General features: G+C 39.0%; 1 protein-coding gene across 1 annotated transcript in view; it reads right to left on the bottom strand.

The window, feature by feature from the left end:
* Positions 1–7,494: 7,494 nt before the first annotated feature.
* Positions 7,495–14,382, bottom strand: part of LOC104994654 (proline-rich basic protein 1) — a 13,218-nt gene continuing 6,330 nt past the window's right edge. The window contains exon 2 of the mRNA XM_010848302.1: positions 7,495–12,171. The gene's annotated coding sequence lies outside the window, so the exon portion shown is untranslated. The remainder of the gene's footprint in view (positions 12,172–14,382) is intronic.

The raw sequence follows: 14,382 nt of genomic DNA, 5'->3' as shown, positions 1-14,382 counted from the left end.
AATAAATAATCTAACTCTACACCTAAAGAAACTAGAAAAGGAAGAAATGAAGAACCCCAGGGTTAGTAGAAGGAAAGAAATCTTAAAAATTAGGGCAGAAATAAATGCAAAAGAAACAAAAGAGACCATAGTAAAAATCAACAAAGCCAAAAGCTGGTTCTTTGAAAGGATAAATAAAATTGACACACCTACTTTGTTCTTTCTCAAGATTGTTGTGGCTATCCTGAGTCCCTTGAGTTTCCATATGAATTTAAGGATTTAGCTTGTCAATTTCCACAAACACAGCTGGGATTCTGATAAGGATTATATTGAATCTGTGCATCAGTTCGAGAAGTATTACCATCTTAACAATATTAGATCTCCTGATCCATGAATCTGAGACACCTTTCCACTTACTGAAATCTTTTAAAATTTCTTTCAACAATGTTTTATAATTTTCATAATATAAGTTTTGTACTTCTTTTGTCAAATTTATTCCAAGTGTTCTATTATTTTTGATGCTATTGTGAATGGAATTGTTTTCTTACTTTCATTTTTGAATTTTTCATTGCAAGTGTATAGAAATGCAGTTTTTTGTATTTGATCATGTATCCTGCAACCCTGCTGAATTCACTTATTAGTTCTAATATCTTATGATAGATTCCTAAAGATTTTCTATATACAAGATCATATCATCTGTAAATAAAAACTGTTTTACTTCTTCCTTTCCAATGTAAATTGCTTTAATTTTCTTATTGCTTAAATGCCCTGGCTAGAACTTGGAGGCTGAACAGTGAATGGAAGTAGTGAGTGTGGACATAGCGAAGATGGTGGTGCTAGTGACGATGGTGGTGGGGGTGAGAGCAATGAGGGATGATAACCCCAGAACGTGCAAGGAGGGCTCAAATCACTTGGTAATGCTCCAGCTCCATTTTCACTAATTAATTTACTTTAAAATTCATAAAAACTTATTTGAAAGCTTAAAACATATTTAAAATAGTCTAAATGTGCTCCTGTACAGGGAGGAGAGACAGAGTTCAAGATGTCTATCCTGTCCCTGGGCTTCCCACGTGTTTCAGCTGGCTTCTGACATTAAGAGTCTGTTCTGGACTCAGGTTGATCAAATATTCACTGCACTTCCTGCACTAATTTAGTTGTCAACTGAGACAGTGGGGACAGCAGATGGGTGGAACCAGCAGGTTGTGGCTTGAAATTCCAGGTCTACAATCTGTTGGTTGAATGAATTGGGGCATATGACTCTATTTGTCCTCTTTAGAATAGGTATGATAATCCTACTTCACTGGGTGGTTTGACAAATTCCTTGAGATAATGAATATATATAGTGCTGAGCACACAGTGCTGTGCTTAGTCACTCAGTCGTGTCCAACTCTTTGCAACCCCATGGACTGTAGCCCACCAGGCTCCTCTGTCCATGGGATTTCCCAAGCAGGAATACTGGAGTGGATTGCCATTTCCTTCTCCAAGGGATCTTCCCAACCCAGGAATGAAACCCAGGTCTCCCACATTGCAGGCGGATCCTTTACCGACTACACCACCAAAGCACACAGTAGCATCTGATAAATGTTATTTTCCACTTTAATTAATGTTGTTTTTAGTATTAGAGATGTCATGAGCAATGTTCTTAGTCATCAATGATCAGTTTCAACAAAATGGTATTTGTTTCTACTTTCTACTTCTACCTTCCAACTAGTGAGATAGCACAGTGGTCGTGCTCCTCTAACTCTATGGCCAGGATATCTGAGCCTCTCACATGCAGCATCCAGAGAGTGGGAAGCAGGGAGGGCAGTTTGGAATAAGACCACATGATTTCTTTACCTTTCTTCAGCTACTACTTAACTAGGATTGGCTTCTCTTGTGTATCAGACTCCTTTACTATCCAGGACTTCTAAAATCCCCAGACGGAGTCAGGTCTGTTTGCAGCTTGAGTGTGCAGACAAGCAGTTCACACTCACAGAGCCTACTGCATGACTGCATATTCTATTTGATGAGGTTAGCTGCGGCTGCTGCTGCTAAGTCGCTTCAGTCGTGTCCAACTCTGTGTGACCCCATAGACGGCAGCCCACCAGGCTCCCCCGTCCCTGGGATTCTCCAGGCAAGAACACTGGAGTGGGGTGCCATTGCCTTCTCCGGATGAGGTTAGAGAAGAGCATAAAAGTTGATATCAATAAAAAGTCCACCATTGGAGGTACAATGCTAAGTCGCTTCAGTCGTGTCCGACTCTGTGTGACCCCATAGACGGCGGCCCACCAGGCTCCCCCGTCCCTGGGATTCTCCAGGCAAGAACACTGGAGTAGGTTGCCATTTCCTTCTCCAATGCATGAAAGGGAAAAGTGAAAGTGAAGTCGCTCAGTCGTGTCTGACTCTTCGCGACCCCATGGTCTGCAGCCTACCAGGCTCCTCCGTCCATGGGATTTTCCAGGCAAGAGTACTGGAGTGGGGTGCCATTGCCTTCAAAAACTAATCATTTACCTTCCATAGTGGGATTAACATTAATCTAGAATGAGTTAGTAATCCTTTGCTACCCTCCTATTAATAAGAGTTTAATTTGTTCACAGTTGACTTGGAACATCACATAAACCTGTATGCTATTTTCATCCTTCTATTTTTACTAAAAAGATTCCTGCCATAATCTTCTAGGATTACATGTAAAAGTTTGGACCTTCTCTTTGCAGAATAGGATTTAGATTATATTACCTGATTCCTTTGTTGGTGAAAGTGAGTCACCTCCATTCTGTTTTGGGTTACCTATCCCCACCTTTTTAAACTTCTCCCACTCAATTTTCTTGAAGATCAACCATGTAAACACAGTCAAAAGTAAGATTTCCATGTGAGATGAATTAAATTATTGAGATACAAAGAGATGTTTGTGAGTGAAGATGTTCTAATATATTCCCCAATAATGGAAGAAGACATAAGCTTTTCAATAAAATCTGAGAGGACCTTGGTGAAGCCAAAGCACTTATGGGATGATCAGACAGTCCCCAAGACTTAATTATTTGTACTTCACCAAAGTCTTCCACAGTCTCCGAGTTACCCATTCATCATTTTAGACAGAACCTCCTAGGCACTATGCACTGCTTTAGGCACTTCATAGGTGGCCTATAATTTCATTCTCAAAATAATCCTATAAGGTAGAAACTGTAATTATACACCTTTCCTGTATGGAGAACTGAAGCACAGAGAGAGAGACTCAGGGCCTTGTGTAAGATCTCATAACCAGTAGAGAACACAGGATTAATCCAAGAGTCTCCCTCTAGCGTTCAAGCACATAATCATCGTCCTCTGCTACCTACCCAGGATTCAGTTTGAGCTCCTAAATCTGGAAGTGAGTTTCCTCTCCACACTTAAATTCAACGTTTCATTCCAGCTTCAACCACATGACTCTTCACAAACAGCACCCCTCATGTTCCTGCCACATATACTCTCCAAACACACCAACAGCCAGCTATTCCAGTTCCTCATCTCTCACCCTTCGTTCTGCCCAAACGAATCTCCCTAAGCAGTTTCCATCGTATTTCCTGTGCGTAGAAGCTGCCAATGACTGAACCACCTGCTTGCAGGTACTTAGTACGTCTACCACCCACCTGGGAATTAAAAAGGGTGAGCTTCTCAAGCTTAGATCCACACTTGGAGAGCCTTGCCCTAGAGAAAAAGAAGATACTTAAAGTCATAAGAAGACTCCCAGTCTCTTCTAAAGTGTGCAAACTGTATGTGTGTGTGTGTGTGTGTGTTTAGAAAGTGGGGTTGTTGGGTGGGGGAGGGGTTGAAAGCAAGCGTTTGTATCTTAGCAGTGAATACGTATTTCAGCAAATAACAAGGTGCTTCTCATCCCTCAGTCTTCAGGATAATTTTATACAAGTGAAGTGCTAAAATATGAAGTTTCTAAATAAGGTGTTTACATGTTTTGGGGTGGATGATAGGGAGATATCTGTGTCAAAAGTTTTAAGATTGTTCATGACCTTTTATTAGAGGACTTTGTCCCAAGGAAATCATCAGAGATGCTTGGAAAGATTTGTGTTCAAAGATGTCCATGGCAGCATTATTTTCACAGCCCAAAACCATAAGAACTAAGTGCTTAAAATATGAGATTAAGTAAACATGAAATAAGAAATAAGATATAGATGTTAAAAAACATTCCTTTAAAAATATTGGAAGTTAAAGAGGTAGGTTTATAAATTTATAGAAAAAATAGACTACAAAATAGCATGCAAAGTATCAAGTACACTTGCAAGCAATAATATTTGTTTCTGGAGGTATTTTGCTTAGTGATTAAGAATTTTCCCTACTTTTTAGTTTTTAGATTATTTTTACATTTCTAAATTTCCTTCAAAGAACATGTACTATTTTTATAAACAGAAGATATCCCAGTAAGTGGTTTGAGCATTTTTAAGCAAACTGTATAGGAGTGAACTTGAATTTTTCAGTAGCAAATGTGCTATAATGGAGAGGTATATTGTAGCAGTTTATATTTCTTTTTTTTGTCAGTAGTTAATATTTATTGAATGCAACTACAGGCTAGGAGTAATTTGCATTATCTCACAATTCTCTCTTCATAATAATATATAATATGCCACATATTATATGTATATTATAATGTTATCCTATAATGCTCTATCTAGTGTGTGTTTGTGTGGAATATACATACATGTATAATAAAACCTGTTTCACTCTCTATCCAGTAGTACTGAAGGTATATAAGCCTTCAGGGATGATTATACTCAAGGGACAATCTGTTGATTGAGGCAGAAAAAATACATGTAAGTTTTTGCTGTGTCTTTGATGACTGTCTTTTCACATTACTTCTGTTGGATAAACTTCCTGTCAAAGGGCTTGGGCCATGCTACTGCCCGACACGCTCCTCTCCTTAATGCCCTTCAACAGCTCCCTGCCTTCTGCACAACTAAACAGCTGCTTCACTTCAGTCTCTTGCTATTGTGCTGGTTTTCTGCTTCTCTTCACACCTAGCCCTCTTTGCGCCACGCCTGCCCCATGCTGGGGCGCTGGCATGGATCTCCTCTTTGCAGCCGTTGGCCAGTTTCCTCTTTCAATCTCCATGCCTTCGACAAGGCTTAGACTAAAGAGCTTCATCAGCGTATCAGGCATTCTCATCATGTTTAAAGGCTTCCTGAAATCCTAACCTCTTCGTGAATCAGAATGTCTGGCATATAGCAGACATTCATTCATTCCTAAAGAACATTAATTCCCTCCACGCTAGAAATACACTAGTGAGATTCTGCCCTCTGAGATTCCAGTATACGCTCAACACACACATAAAGCACACCCAACAAACCTTTTTTATTGGAGTATAATTGCTTTCCAATGTTGTGTTAGTTTCTGCTGTACAACAGTGTGGATCAGCTATACATATACATATATCCCTCTTGAACCTCCCTCCCCTCCACATCCTACCCCTCTAGGTCATCGCAGAGCACTGACCTGAGCTCCTGGTGCTATACAGCAGCTTCCCACTAGCTATCTATTTTACACATGATGGTGTATAGTGTATACATGTCAATGAACAAATCTTGTATAGACCATTCTCATTCTAGGTTTTTTCTAGAATCTTTGACCTAACCTACACTAGTCTGCTGCTGCTGCTGCTGCTGCTGCGTCACTTCAGTCGTGTCCAACTCTGTGCGACCCCATAGGTGGCAGCCCACCAGGCTCCCCCGTCCCTGGGATTCTCCAGGCAAGAACACTGAAGTGGGTTGCCATTTCCTTCTCCAATGCACGAAAGTGAAAAAATAAAGTGAAGTCGCTCAGTCGTGTCCGACTCCTAGCGACCCCATGGACTGCAGCCCACGGACTGCAGCCCACCAGGCCCTTCCATCCATGGCTAAGAACTGGCTTTAAAATTCCTTCTTTAAAAAGTATCTGTTTAAAGCACTCCTTAATTAGGATGGTGGTTAAAACAAGTCCCCAAATTATTGGACACTCTTTCCATTGAGAGATGGGACTATGTTTCTGCCCACTGAAATCCGGGCTCTGTGAATGCTTGTCAGATAGAGTAAAAGTGATGCTGTCTCACTCTGAACTAGGCCTTGAGAAATGGGCGGTTCCTGTCTGCTGGATACTCATTTTTGGAACCCAGCCACCATGTTTTGAGGAAGTCCAAGCAGTCCAGGGTTCGATCCCTGGGTTGGGAAGATCTCCTGGAGAAGAGAAAGGCTACCCACTCCAGTGTTCTGGCCTGGAGAATTCCATGGACTGTATAGTCCATGGGTTGCAAAGAGTCAGACACAACTGAGCAACTTTCACTTTCTGATCACTTTTCAAGCTGTCCATGGAGAGGCCCAGCTGAAGAGGAACTGAGGTTCTTGACTGGCTCCAACTGAACTCCAGCTGACAGCTATTATCAGCTTTCTAGTTATAGGAATAGGCCCTTGTGGAAGTAAATTCTCCCTAGAAGTTGAGCTGCTGTGAAAAGCAGAGCCAAACCTTCCATGCTGAGCTCTGCCCAAATTGCAGACTCACAAGTTAAACACATGAGTTTTGTATTTTTTAAGCCACTAAGTTTTAGGGTGGATTGTTACTCAGCAATACACAATGAGAACAATGGTTCTGGACATACTGCAGTGGATCTGCTTTAGGAGGGCTTTGTTAGGTGGTTAAATTGCCCTGTATAAGAAATAATAGGAAAATAAGAGGATTCTGAGTCATCAAGCTAAGGAGCAGAGGATGAAGAGAGGGAGAGGGCTCCAGCCATACAGAGGATGGGTAAAGCATAAATGAACTCAACAGCCAGCAAAATGATCTAGTGCTAGAGATGGGAGGGGCTATTAGGAACAGGGGTGCAAGTGCTCAGGTTAAAGATGTTTGCTGACACAGCTGGCTGCAGGGATGGGGCACCTGCTAATCTCTGTGCCATTACCGTAAGCATTCAACATAACCCTGCCACATGTATACAGTCTCAAGTCTGGAATACTCAGGACAGGATGGGTATACTGCAATGAAGCTTGGTGGAATAACACAATGCAATTATTAAGGTTTATAGTAACTTCAGTGGTAGAGCTGATCCTTCCTGCCCTGACTGCAAGTGTGCACCTCATTTATTTTGGTTTTGAAGGAAGACCACAAATTCTTTCCTTGGCCTCAGTGTGGACACTTGGGGACATTCGTTGTCTGGGTTTCTCTTTGGTGTCAGTGGAGCATCCCATACCTGGTAGGTGCCCCTCACAATGTTACTTAATAATGCAAGCAGGTAGATGCCTTAGATACCTTGATTAAGTGAAATACTCTAGGTCCAAGGAAAGACCATATCAGACTCTGATGTCAAGAACCATAAAATAATAAATTCATGTTGTCTGAAGCCACTATTTCCAGTGGCTTAAGCCACTAAGTTTGTGGTTACCACAAGAGAAAACTAATACAACCTGGATGTGAAACATTATAATAGAGTGTTTTAAGTTAAAGGAAAGATTTGTTAGAAGACAAAAAAAAAAAAGGAAAATGTCCAAAGCTTATTTCTTGAGTTAAAAGAAAGACAAAACAATGCACATTTTCTTTGCATTTACTTTTACTGGAAAAAAAAAAGAAAAAACAACAACAAAACATTTTTTTTTCCCAAAAGAATCAAAAGACCATTACACAAGATCGCACAATCACTTACAAATGCTGTCAATTAAAGGTAAGTAGGCTAGTCTCACAGAGTCCTTGTCTAAGTAGTTTTCTCCGTATGCCATACACTGACAAAGTAATTCTCAGAGCCGTTGGGCTGGATTCACAGTCCCACTGGGCATGCTCACTGCATTCCATAACTGAATCACATCAGATCTCAAGTAGGAACTCTTCCACCAAGATTTCTATCATGAGAGCAGTTTAAATAGTCACCTTCTTTCCATTTCCCACTGGCTTTTTTCATAGTCAGGGGTATAGTTCAGCGTTATCCAATGTCTTTCTCCATTTACCACACAATTTACTCTCCTTTGGGACCTAACTTCCTCAGTCTTCACATTCTTTTCAACCACCACTGTCTTTACTGTACAATAAGATGAGTTCAATGTAAATATAGAAACCAACATCTTCAAAGGGGGAGAAAAAGAAAGGACCACCTGCTAGAAAAAGGATACAGGGATGATAGGTAATTTCAGGAAGCCCTAGAAAGGACTTTTTGCCATTAACATTAGCTTGTAAAACGCAAGTATGAAACTTAAAAAAAGAAATTAAATTTGATGTGTTGTGTGTGTGTTTTATTTTGCACCATTATGAATCAAATACAAATACAACTAATAATATGCTCTAAGTTGCAACATGAAACAAGAATGGTAACAGCTTACAAATGCTGTGAACGTTCAGTTCTCTTCTGAGACATGGGGTATATCAATACTCCATTTTTCAGAATCCTCCCCTGGGCCTTGTAATCACACATGCCACAGACGGACCTGTGTTTCTATTTTCCCCCCAGAGGACTGGAGTCTGCAATTCTTATTAGATTCAAACTCAAGGTACAACTTAGCAAATGCTACATGCTTTATTAATGATTTTATGCACCTGTGAGGTCTACTTAGGACCCAGAAATTAATTAAGAATATAGAAACAATCTCTTGAAAATATATATCATATCTCTACATATACCTCTTTAGGAATCATGTAAAAGCCTAACATATTCTGTGAATTTGATCTTTATAAGTAGTTTTCTAAAACAAACCTACACATAATTTTTCCCCTCAACAGTACTGATAAAATACAGGGCACCTTTTTCCTTTCAAGTATTTGGGTAAAATAGCATACCCTGAGAATTTGGGGTGCAAACCTACACCTTGTAAACTGTAGAATGAAACTCCTCAAGCACCACATAGGAAAATGTGTACCATGATGGTTTTAAAACACAGAGACTATTACTGAATGTGTCTTCTCATGCACATATAATATATACTTATCATGAGATTATAGTCAGTCTACTTAAGAATCAACACTGTCCTGCAGTCCAAAGTATTATTTCAGGTAGCATGAGCATTCAATTTGTAACAAACACAGACTTCCATTTCTATGAAATATGAAAATAATTTAAATGCATTAAATCTCTTCAAGAGGCAAGAATGATGAAACCAAATTTGAAATTAAAAAGATTTGTATAGCTATGTATTTCTGAGTGACATAGGATGGTTTTGAAGAGCATGTTAACATTTAAGATTCATCATAAAGATGTCAAAATGTAATTTGTTTTAGCTTATTTGCTCAATGATATCCAGAGAGCCATACACATACAGACATAACGTAGATGCAGACATACAGAGAGCCAATATGTTAAGTCATTAACTGCATATTTGGGCTTCATTTCATCCTGAGGGCAATTTCAGAGAGTGTTTTTCAAGAAAATACATTCTGGTGAATTAAACTGTTGTACTGGTTACAAATTTGTTCAGTTTCCAACAACAATTCAAAAGGAGCATATTTCAACCTGACCATTTGACCAACAGGGAAATAGGGGAAATGCATCAAGATTTCTACACAAAATGCCCTGTGGTTCATCTGGAAAACTACATTTTGACATGTAACCCCAAGAAAAGATGGCAAAAGCCAGACTCTGCAATTCTAATTAGATTCAAGCTCCAGGAACCCTATAGGAAATGTTACATGCTTTATTAATGGTTTTGTATATTTAAACCATAAAATGGTAGCTTGGTAGCTGAAAGGACACTGTTAGGGTGATGGTTTTACGGGCCAGAAGGTTTCATATACTCTTGGCTTTTTCTACTTAGCTTTGGTTGAATAAGGAAGGACACAAGGACTTCATTCAAATATCAACACAACCTCAAGAAATAAAACAATGAAAAGTGAGGATTTAGATTTACCTTATGTTTTTAAAAATGTTCCCCTCTATCATTTGAGGTGGTAAATGGCCTGGCAGCTTTGCTTTTTATGGCTTGATGAAATAGAGAACCATGAAATTATCACAGATGATATGGTATTCATAGAACACTACTTTAAAAATCACTTTTTTTTTAACCACTTGGATATTTACTACAACGAAAGCAGCTTCTCAGAGGACATGGCCTCTCTGATAGGGCCAACAAATGAAAAGTTCTTTCTTTCCTAGTTTACCTCAATGTGAAAATTTGAGGCTTAGATCTGTTAGGGAAAAATAATGATAAATAGTGATAAGTAAGCGTATGGGATCCCCAGACCCTTGGTAGGTAAGACTCCACCACATTCTCTAGGAAAGGAGATATCTCTCTTTTTGGAGACCTGGAAGTAGTTGACTACTTAACACCAGCACTGGGTTTTCCTAAAAGTCACATGGAGTTTTGAAATAGTCTTGTCAATTCTGGTTCTATCTATGAAATTCTATCTGAGTTTCACAGGATGTGTTCAATACTTGAGATTTCAGTGTTCTGAAAGCATTATAAGTTATTTGAGTATTATGTTTGAGATCTTTAACTGATTCTACATTCTTGTTTCAGTATTAAGTGACCCAGACCCAGAGCATCTCTACTGAATATAAGGAAGGGCTAATGCTGGGAGAGACACTTCCTAGTAATGAAAAATTAAGTTCTGGGGTGAATCTGTTGATGGAGTTGAGTAAGATGACTTCTATAACAAAGGAGTAACACTTCCCCCAATTGTGGCACAAGGGCATCTTTTCCAAATACAGGGACTGTTTCATATTTCATGCTCCATATCTCATAGAGGCAGTCTCCTCATTTCACAGCTCATCAGCCCAATGATTAATTGAATTGTGACCAGAGCTGACTATTCCTGTCTCAAACCCTTCCTTTTACCCAAAAGAATTCTTTTCAGAGTAAGATCCCTTTAAGGAAAGCCCTGAATATGAAATTGAGTTTTTTTTTTTAAAGAGTACAACTGAGATGGAAACATAACACATATCTTCAGTCATGAACAGTATAAATTTCTGTGGTTTCAAGTGGCAATTTTAAGCAAAAATCAATATTGATGATCATTAAAATAAAAATAAGGCTTTAAAAATTACCAGAATGCTTTATCTTTGAAAAAATAAGTAAATAAGAGGAGATTCCTTTTTGAAAAGCCCAGGAGAACCTTCAAGTTATTCTTTTTAAAAGTAAGAAATATTCCAATGTAGCATTTGCTGAATATATATTGACTCACTTATAAATTATGATGAGCTAAGTATCAGTTCAATCAGCTCTTCAAAACTTCCCATGAACACTCACTAAAATAACCTTCAGAAGTGGGTTACAACTGAGGCAGTATTGAACATCAGTGAAAGATTCTATGATTTGGATTCTCGACATCTCTTAAAACCATAAGGAGCAAGTGATATAAACCTAGATCACTGCTATTGGTATCGTGACAGCTGGAGAGAATCGGAGCCACCAAATCAGAGTTCACTTTCTGCTCCACTACCCCAAACAGGCCACACTTCAGACTCCAAACAATCTGTGAGAGAGAGGAGTATGCAACTATGGAGGGAATCATTAAAGAAGAATATAATCCTCCACACTCATAGCAAAGCTTGGATTCTAGAGGGAAATAGATATTTTATACCTTTCTGAAACTAAGACCTTAATCTTAAATGCAACCACTGGCTCTCCAGTCTTTCAAACCACTCTATTTTAAGGCAACAAATGGTTTCATGACATTGTACCAATGGGAAAGTTAAAACAAGGCACAAAAGTTAAAACCACTGCTTTTCACAATCACATTTGAAATCATGCTAAACCCAATAAAAGGACATGTAAAACATAACCAATAGAATGACTAGGCTTGGCTGGTCTATGATTCATATTACAGACCCATCATATTTAAACCCAGACAAATGCTACAACTCTGCCAGCCAGTCCTGATATATTGCAAGAATCTGTAGGGAGATTTGTGATCCAAATGACTGATTTGCTAGTTTGGTTTACAACAAAACCAATCTTATTCTGTTGTATGTTTTGACTGAACTACAAGAACATGTAAGAGATGGTTTGCCTAGTCACAAATGCAGGAAGGAAAGATAAAGGGAAAGCTTATATTAAAGTACAAAAGGAAATAGTTTTACATAGGAAAAAACACAACCATTCAATCAGCAATAACACAAAGTGTCTTAACAGGGTTATTCAGAAAAGTATAGAAACTTACACACTTGTTTATAAGAAGCAAAAACTAAGAATAACATATCTAGAGGAAGTTTTTCAGGTGATTCTTAGTGTTGTTACAATGAAGCCTTCAGATTTAAGAAGGTTTGTCCATCTTTCTGTCTTGCTCCTATAAACAAACATAGTCAAAGAAAAGACTGTTAGTTCTAAAAGTAAATCTCAGTCTTAAAGAAGCAAGAAAAATGCCAAGATACATTTTATTTAACTATTTGGCTAATTTCTATGTGAATAATGCTGAAGTTCACATTTTAAAATTGGAGAATGTGTTTCTGAACCTACTAGACATCAAATGGGACATCTTTTTGAAACTTGAATTAAATACAGTCAATCCATTCAAAAATTATTTTAGAGTTAAATATTTAGTTTTACTGAAATTATCCATGACAGAAAATAGTATAACAGATATGTTGTTAAAACATGAAAAAATGATATTTAAACTAAATTGGAACATTTGAAATTTATCATGAGTTATTAATTTAGTTAAATTAATAAACTCTATACTCTAAAGTGAATGGTCACCACCTCAATTATGTGGAATTTCATACTGTGCATTTTGTTTGAAATGAGATACACTGGTTAGAGTCTATAACTTACTTGAATCCATTCTAAAACAAGCATTGATGTGTTCAAAATCTTACTGAAAATTAGCCCTTTCTTTCTGTCAATCTCTCTATATATTGTATATCTAATAGAACTTTGCCTAAAGAACTTTTTAAAATTAACCTTTGGGAGTTGGAACTTGAACATAATATTATGAAGACAGAAATAGAGTGGCCTACAGGTAATATTTTTTTAGGGATTAGACGACTCTATCATGTGAAAAACAACCTTTAAGAAGTATCAAATAACAGCTATCTAATCAATTATATGCAATCAGAGTAGAGTGGCAAAGGATATTTTAATCCTGCCATCTAGAAACTGACCTGTGTTATATATATGCTTAAGGAACAGGAAGACTATAATATTAATTATAGGTTTAGAGCTCATATGTATATATTTCAAGTTTGTTGATTTTACCCTTTTGTACTTTATATCAAGAAATTACTTTCAAGAGAAAAGGGACTGTTGTGGGTCTGGAAACTTCCCATTTGCTAAAGTTTTTCTACCTTAGGACACACAGAACAGGAAAAGAAAACATAATTACAAGGAGAGGAAAAGAAAATAGGAGACCAAGAAGAAAAATGTCAATGTGGATCTAAGGACAACTCAGGCTGAGTCCCGTCATGAAGCAAAGTTTGCAAGGACTCCTTGAGCAGAGAGGGGAGAGAGACAGAGAGAAACAGTGAGAGAGAGAAAGAGAGAGAGGGAACACCCCAAGAAGGGGAGAGCAAGCTGAGGAATGGAGGAGAAATCTGTTTCTACCAATTGCTGGGATCATTTTCAGGGACTTGTCTTGATAACATCGTTTCACTCATTTGTGGGATATTGCTTCTGCTAATTGGAGAAAGAAATGGCAACCCACTCCAGTATTCTTGCCTGGAAAATCCAATGGACGGAGGAGCCCTATATATTAACTTTAGAGGAACTGTGTTTAAACTCTTGAAAGTAATAAGGTTGCTCCAGTTCCTATTAAGGCTAAAATAATGATTGCCAGTTGAACCTGGCAGAGGGTCATGACGAAGTCAGGGAAGGGAGGGGGTGACTGTACTGTCACCAGGCAGTCTGGCCTGGATGACTTCCCATGATTTTTAGGACGGAACCCATGACAGAGTTCAGCAGGGATGTTGGGTCAGATTCTCCCTTGCTCCACATGGGCCTGCGCTCAGAGAGAGGGGAAAACCACCACACGCAGCTGGCACCCTATGCCCAGAGCTGTATAACATGCTGGAAAGTGTGGGGGATACTAGAGGACCCTGACCACAGCCAACTCCTGCCCCCAGGGGGTCAGGCAGCATGCAGAACTGTGAGCATGACCTCCGGTTCGGAGAAATACCAAGAAATCCTGCATACCGGCCCCTGGTGCTGCCCTGAGAGTATGCAGGAAAAAGGGTTGACTTTCTGCCTTGGTGGAGGCCCCAGAGAGATGAGGGGCTTCTGAGGCATTGATGAGCTTCTAGTCTCCAAAGAAGATTGAACTCTTATGACAGGGCATGGACTGTGTGCCATGTCCTTTGCAGTGATTTTATGATTCAATCTTCACAATGCTCCTGCAAGGTATCCCCACTCTACCCTTGAGGAAACTGAGGTCCAGAGAGGGCGAGTCATTTGTCTGAGGGAAGACTTTGAGCCAGGGTGCCTGACTTCAAGGCACATATACCTTGGTTTTAGTCAAAGCCACACAGCTTCCTTTGGACTGAAATGCATGTCCCCATCGGCATTT

Source organism: Bison bison, unplaced genomic scaffold (genome assembly GCF_000754665.1).
Source record: "Bison bison bison isolate TAMUID 2011002044 unplaced genomic scaffold, Bison_UMD1.0 scf7180017864263, whole genome shotgun sequence".
NCBI classification, from domain to species: Eukaryota; Metazoa; Chordata; class Mammalia; order Artiodactyla; family Bovidae; genus Bison; species Bison bison.
The sequence above is the reverse complement of the archived record's forward strand: the minus strand, read 5'-3'. Positions and strand labels throughout refer to the sequence as shown.